The sequence below is a fragment of the Cibotium barometz genome, chromosome 54, assembly GCF_041138505.1.
Source record: "Cibotium barometz isolate CiBa-2024 chromosome 54, ASM4113850v1, whole genome shotgun sequence".
In the NCBI taxonomy this organism is placed as follows: Eukaryota; Viridiplantae; Streptophyta; class Polypodiopsida; order Cyatheales; family Cibotiaceae; genus Cibotium; species Cibotium barometz.
Window position 1 is genome coordinate 884217 of NC_141099.1, and position 7439 is coordinate 891655.

General features: G+C 44.8%; 1 protein-coding gene across 1 annotated transcript in view; it reads left to right on the top strand.

Annotated features, from left to right (window-relative positions):
- The window catches only part of LOC147607760 (V-type proton ATPase subunit H-like), a 28265-nt gene extending 23618 nt beyond the window's left edge, over nucleotides 1-4647 (top strand). Inside the window, exon 3 of the transcript XR_015264592.1 lies at nucleotides 4146-4647. The gene's annotated coding sequence lies outside the window, so the exon portion shown is untranslated. The remainder of the gene's footprint in view (nucleotides 1-4145) is intronic.
- Nucleotides 4648-7439: the final 2792 nt, after the last annotated feature.

Below are 7439 nucleotides of genomic sequence, written 5' to 3' on the forward strand. Positions count from 1 at the left end.
ACCCTTTGGAGCGAACCTCATGGGAGAGGTTCACGCTTTCCTTTTTTTGCAGGGATTTCTGGACTGAGGATGATTTCCAGAGAAGGCCAAATTCCTTATCTTTCTCTTGGCATAACCGCAGGAGCGGGGATGAGAGCATCTTTGCACGTCTGGACAGGTTTTATGTGGATAATTGGTCCTTGGACAGAGGAGGCACCATTGCTTTTATGCTTGGCACCACCAAATCCGATCATTGCCTCGTCGTTTTGTGTCTCAGGGAGCCTAGGGCTCGCTCGGCCTCTCCCCGTGTCCGTATCCCTGACTCTCTTTATCTTGATGCTTACATTTCCCTTGAGATCAGAGAGAGATGGAGATCTTGTGACGGTCCTGATCCTCGTCATAATATTGCACAAGCTCTTGAGAGGACCAGCCATCATTATCATAGCACTGCCTTGTCTAAGAAGGAGGCTCTGGACAAGGAGAGAGCTATTAGGCGTACATGAAAAGCATTCAGCGACTTGGATTAGACCTCTTGACTATAATTAGAGCAGAGGTGTAGTTAGCCATGGACAGGAGGACTGAGTTCGTCTTTCATGCGAACGAGGCCTTTTGGACTCAGATGGGTGGCAGATGCAACAAAGAGTTTTTTTCAGCACACAAGCCTTCCCATAGTAGGGATTCTGTGAGGTACTTGTAGGACCTCACAGGGTGAGGTTCAGATTGAGCCTGATAAGGTGAGGGGTATTGCTTCAGAATTTTATCGGTCTTTGTTGACTGGAGAGGTGCCCTCTACTCAGAGAGATGTGGCATGGCAGAAAGTTTGGGAGTGCATGCCCAGGCTCATTACAGATGTTGTGTGTTCTTCCCTAGATGCCCCTTTCTCGAAGGATGAATTCCTTCCGCATTGCATGCTCTTTCCAGTGGTTCATGCCCAGGGGATGATGGTCTTTCTCCCGCCTTCTTTATTCTTTTTTGGGATCATATTGGAGATGCTATCACTGTTGCCCTTCAGGAAATGTGGTGTCAGGTATGATGCCTCCATACCTCACGGAGGGGCTGATTCACCTTATCCCCAAGAGTGGGGACAAGACTGACATCAAGCAATGGAGGCTCATCACCCTCCTTGGATCTACATATAAAATCTTAGCTAAAGCCTTGAGTATAAGGTTGCAGCCGATTCTCCAAAGGACTCTCCATGATACCCAGAATGGTTTCCTCCAAGGAAGGAGTATATTTGATAACATTTTTTCTTTTTGGGAAGCTGTGGAGTGGGCAAAGTCTAGTCAGCAGCCTCTTGCCATTCTTTTGCTTGATTTTGAAAAAGCTTATGACAGAGTGGATTGGGGTTTTTTGGAGGGCACTATGGCACACATGGGGTTTTCCCAAAACTGGATCAAAGGGGTGTCTTGCCTATACAGGGAAGCTCATAGGACTGTTTTAGCCTATGGGGGGCGCGGTGAGCGTTTTCAGATTTCCCGTTTAGTGAGGCAGGGCTGTCCCCTCGCCCCTTTACTGTACCTCATTGTAGCTGAGGCTATGAGCAGGTTTCTTCGGGCTGCCCCTGGTGTTGTGGGTCTCAGGCTGCCTTTATGCATGGAGGAAGAGTTTTTGGACTCTGAGTTAGCAAATGATACGGCGTTGTTCCTTGAGACTTCACATGCTTGTTTATGTTCTTTCCGGACAGCCTTGGAGGCCTTTTGTTTGGCAGCAGCAGCTACTATCAATTGGCATAAGTCAGTTGGTTTTTGGATTAGTGATTCTCCTCTTGCAGATTGGGGTACAGATGTTGGTTTTACTTGGATTGAGAGAGGATGCTCTGCCAGATACCTTGGTTGTCAGATGGGCGTTGACATCTCCCCTGCACAACAGTTTGCTCCAGTGCTCTTAAGCATTAAAAGCAAACTTCATCACTGGAGTAGGAGGAAGCTCGACTTGGCCTCTAGAGCTTTGGTGGTTAACCAAGTTTTGCTAGCCACGACTTGGTTTATCGCTTCATGCTGGATTTTTCGTAAGGGTTGCATTGGCCAGCTTCGTCGCCTTATTCGGAACTTTCTTTGGTCACGGCTTGATGGAAATGCACACACCAGGGCTAGAGTTGCTTGGGAAACCATTATCAAGCCTAAGCAAGAAGGGGGATTGAATATCTTTGACCCTGAGGTGCAATGTAAGGCTTTGCTTTGTAAGGTGGTTGTTAGGGGCTTTCTTCCAGGCACTACTCTTGGATCCGTCCCCGGAACGCCATCCCTTGTGAGGGACGCCCAGCTGGGGACGTCCGTCCGTCCCCGTCCCAGAGTGTTCCCGGGACGGTGCCCCCCCGTTCCAAGGGTCCATCCCCTCCGTCCCCTGTGACTATGAGTCTGGGCCTCAGCTGAGATTCTAGGGGACTAGCAAGAGCTTGGCCATTATGGTTAGGCAAGGAGTTGCTCGGTAGTGTTGTCTTCAGGATTTGCCACTTTCACACTTTGTCCCTCCGGCACAGAGGGTAGACAGCTCTTGGGAGATTATTCCTAGCATCTCAGCCTGGAATATCTGGAAGGCTAGATGCACCGAGGCCATTGAGGGTACTCCCGTTCTTGTTTCTCAGTGTCTTTGCAGGATTTGGAGTGATATTATTCACACCATCATGGCTACCTAGGCCAGAATCTAGGGATCTTAGAGGGCTGCGGAGAGGAAGCGTGGCCAGTTTATGGGAGAGTGGGACATTGGTATCTTTTTCACGTCCTCTCATTCGGGACCCTATTGGCAGCACAGGGCTCCTGATTGGTTGAGATCTCCACCTTACTTGAGGTGAAATCTCCATTTTGTAAAAATTTTTCATACTTAATAGAAGTCTGCTTTCTGGAAAAAAAAGAAGAAAAGAAAGATAAAGCATTCAGCCTATAAAAGCATTGTACCTTGTTAACTTCACATCAATCAATACAAGCATTACATTGTACTGTTCAATCATCAGCTTTCAGTTTGTCACATCGCACACTCCCTCTCTCTTCTCCACATACACCATGGAGATCCATCATCCTCCATAGCTGCTGATCTGCTAACCCTAAGCCCCACAGGAGTGCTCGTGGGAGCATGATGGCACACAATTTGGGGAAGCAATCAGCGCTGTGCAGGATCCAAGCTGCCCATTTGAAAAATAAATAATAAATAAATTGGGGAAATTTGGATGAAATATTATGTTCCATTACACTGCACATGGTATAACTTGAGGAGTGGCTCGTATTCCTTTATTATAAGGGCTCATAATGGCCTGGATTCCTGGCATGTGCCCCAGCAGACAGGTCTAGGGTGATGCACATTACTCGGAGAGTGCTCTTATCCACCATCATTTTGCAACTAGATTTCTTTCTGATTTCAAGTCTCTGGTTTTAGGCTGGTCCAACTGAATTCTTTTTATAAACGAGGCCTTACAAGTAGACTGGGGAGACATTGGGTGCACATTGAGCAGGTGTAATTATGGGTGGAGCAATAATTTCTGCACGTTGAGATCAACTACTTGCAAGGACCAATGCCAAGTTGATGTAGATGCTACTCCAATCAGCCCCTCTTGGGAGCCTTGACAAATACATAATCACCTTAACTTTTTGAAGATGAAGTCGTCATTTCTAAACAAGATGGCATACAAAATAATCACTAATCCTAATGTGCTTCGTGCAAGCATGAAACACTGCGGACTTGCATCATGCATGCTACTACTTAGTTCAAATAAATGTAGCTCTTGCAAAAGCACAAAGAAACAATGTTAAGGTGCTAAGACATTACTTTGAAGTCAATGACAGGGGGTAAGTCCTTAAACAACTTATTTGTATAATCCATTGCTAGCGATGTGCTCTTCTTATTTTGAAAGGCAGGGGCTGGTTGGTGGTGGTCTCTTGGTTAGCATGAATTTCCAGTAACATTATCTATGGGGTTACAGTACACAACAAGTCGACCTGATGGCACAAGATGCTTATTTTTCCATGCAGCATCTGCAATCAAGTGTCACTAAAACAGCTGTTGGTTCCTATTTATACCACAACGAAACACACGCTTACACAAATGACAAACAAACTGCATGTATCCCCATCGTTATGCAAACATATGATTTTGCTTACTATTGGAATTTTGGTTTTTTTCTTTGCATTATATGAAGCCAATGTTTAAGATCCTGTTTATGTGATTTCCTGCAGGTACTTTGATTCGTTATAACACACTTGCACACATCCAAGGATGCAAAGACACTGTCTATATGCTGCCATGATACCACCCATCAGGAAGAGCAATCATATTGGATTTGAAAGCCAAAGATCGGATAATGAGTCTCATGGAGCATGACAACCCTGAAGTTAGAAGGGAAGCTTTGCTATGTGTCCAAAAGTTTCTGCTTCGTGCCAAATATGCAAGCTTTTTGCAGTCGTAGATAGCAGTTATCCTGTTGCTATCACTGAATAAGAAGAAGCCATTCAATCCCGCCCTTGGCTGTCCTTTTTGCCATGGAAACTCTCTCTCTCTCTCTCAAGCTGGACGACTTTATTTGCTGGTGTTGAACTTTTTTAGCAAACGATATCCCTTTTGGTTGATTTTGAATATGGCAAGAAATAAGCAAAAGGCTATTTTATGTGCTATAGAGTGAATTGGCTGTTTTTTCTCGGAAAAGAGACTTCTATTAAGTTTGAAAAAATTTTACAAAAAGGAAGATTTCAGGCTCTCATGAATTGGTCACGTTGTTTCTTTGCAACCCTCGAAGATCCCCGAATCCTAGTCCAAGTGGCCATGAGCGTGTGGATAATATCACACCAGATCTTGCAAATGCATTATGTATAATAAACCAAAGTGATCTCCATGGCCTCAGTGCATCTAGGCTTCTAGATGTGCCAAGTTGTGATGCTGGTAATGATCTCCCATGTAGTGTCCAATCTCTGTGCTGGGGGTATGTAGGCTGACTTTGGCATGTCTTGAAGACGGCACCGTCGACCCATCGCCTAGGTAACCTGCATGACCAAATCTCTGTCGTTCCCTTCAAACTTGATTTGTGGACCTGACTCTTTCATCCAAACAATAGCACCAAAACAAATGTACGCATCCCTCATCTTTTCAAAAAGGGGTGCTATTGCAATGCAAATCCTCTACTCTTCCTTGCATTCCCATGAGCAATGGTAGATAGTTGGCTAGCACCAACGACCGATCTCCACTGGCAAGGGCACCATGTAGAGAAAGCCAAATAAAAGAGGAAATCTTTGTTGTATAAGTGTGACAATATATGCCAAAAAGCTCTCTAAATGTCAAGGGTGATCCCATAAGCCTCTCAATGCAGTCTAAAAGTAAGGACTCTTTGAATTTGTTGGAAAAGTAAATGTTTGGCGTTCCACACAGGTAGCATGCCTTTCATGGGGTTAAAAGCATCCCTCCACTCCCGCTCATCGAGGTCTCAGTGCAGATATCTAATAGAACACCCATCATATAACCAGAGGCTTCAAGAGTCCATAATCATCCCTTGAGTCAAATAGATGTGCTGCCTTGCCCTGCCCACCACTCTCACTGGTTGGACCCTAGACCCTCAATGATATCTTGCCCAAGACTTCTCTCCTAAATTGAGTAAAAAATCAATACATCATCCTCATCCAAAGTGGGAAGGCACATGACTTGAAGAGGTACTCTTGTCCCTGAAGATACCCCAAACCATAAGTGATGAGGCCCTTCCATGAAGTTCCCTATGATCTAGTGGTATAGTTGCTTTCATCTACATTATCCTCTAACAAGTGTCTCTCAAGTGCTAGGTGCAAAGCATTCTCATCCTCCATGAGACTCGTGAACCTCTTCCAATCCACCACTAAGGGGACAAGAGTCGCCGAGTCAACCCATTAGATATGCGGGCTTGCTTCAAGAGGTCTACCATATTCATCCAAGATCAAGTCATTCCACACAATGGGTTGCCTATAAGCCTCCTCAAGGGACGGCGGAGGAATATGAACTAAGCAGCTCCTCATGCAATCCCACACTTACAAAAGACATCTCACCAAGGGCGAAGAAGGTGGTCGATGCTCTGCATTCGAGAAGATAAAATGTGGGTTGTAAATCCAATCACCTCCCCTAATCGAAGTGTACTATTGTAGAAGAAAGTCTTTCCAAGTTTCAATGCCAAGAAGAAATCCTTTGACTACCAGCTTGCAAAGTGTTACACAGCATCTCCAGTCAATAAGGTTCAATCCTTCCTCTTGCTTAGGCATAATAATGGTATCCCAAGCCACTCTTGCCCTAGTGTGTATAGTGCAACCCAATCCCGACCAAAGGAAATTTTGAATAAGTCAGTGAAGCTAGCCAATGCATCCCTTATGGAAAACCTTGCACGATGTGACAAACCAAGCAATCGCTAGCAGCACTTGGTTAGCTACCAAGGCTCTAGGGGCCAAATCAAGCTTCCTACTACTTCAATGCCAAAGTTTGTTTTTAATGTTCATGAGCACATGAGCGATCTGTTGTGCGAGTGAGATGTCAATGCTAACCATTCAACCAAGGTATATGGCAATGCATCTTCTCTGAATCCAAGTAAACCCCACATCCAACCTCCAATTGTCTATGGAGAGTCACTAATCTAGAATCCCATTGATTTGTGCCGATTGATGGTGGTGCTTCTATTGCCAAATAAAACCTCTAAGGTAGTGTAGAAAGCACGAAGGCATACTTGTGAAGCCTCCATAAACATAGTAGTATCATTTGCTAACTCTGAGCCCAGTAAGTCTCTCTATGTGAAGAGGTAGCCTGAGGTTTGAAACCCCTGATATAACCCTAAGAAACTTGCTCACAGCCAATGCTATTATAAGGTAAAATAGTGGAGCTAAGGGACATTCATGCCTCACGGAATGGGAGATCTGAAAGTGCTAAGCATGTCCCCTGCAAACCAAAGCTGTGTTGTGGGCCTCCCTATACATGCAAGAGACCCCTCTAATTTGATCATAGGAGAAACCCATCCATGCCATCATGCCTTCCAAGAAGTCCCAACCCACTCCTTCATAAGATTTTGTATAACAAGAGAATGGCAAGAGGTTGTTGGCTAGATTTACCCACTCCACAGCTTCAGAGAATGAAAAGATGTTATCAAAAATGCTCCTTCCTTGGAGGAAGCCATTTTGTGTATCATGAGTAACTCTCTGAAGAACAGGCAGAAGCCTCATACTTATTGTCTTCGCTAAGATTTTTAAGTAGACCCAAGTAGAGTTACGGGCGTCCACTTTCTAATATTGGTCTTGTCCCCACCTTTAGGGACAAGGTGGATAAGACCCTCCGTAAGAAAGGGGGGCATCATACAAGTACACATCTCTTGTAGAGCACTAGTAACATCATCACCAATGTAATTACAAAATTGAAAAAAAAAGGATGGAGAGAGGCCATGATCTCTTGGGCATTTGCCTTTTGAGAGGGTGTGCAAATCATATTCCTGCTCATCCTTCGAAAAGAGGGCATCCAAACAGGCACACATATCATCT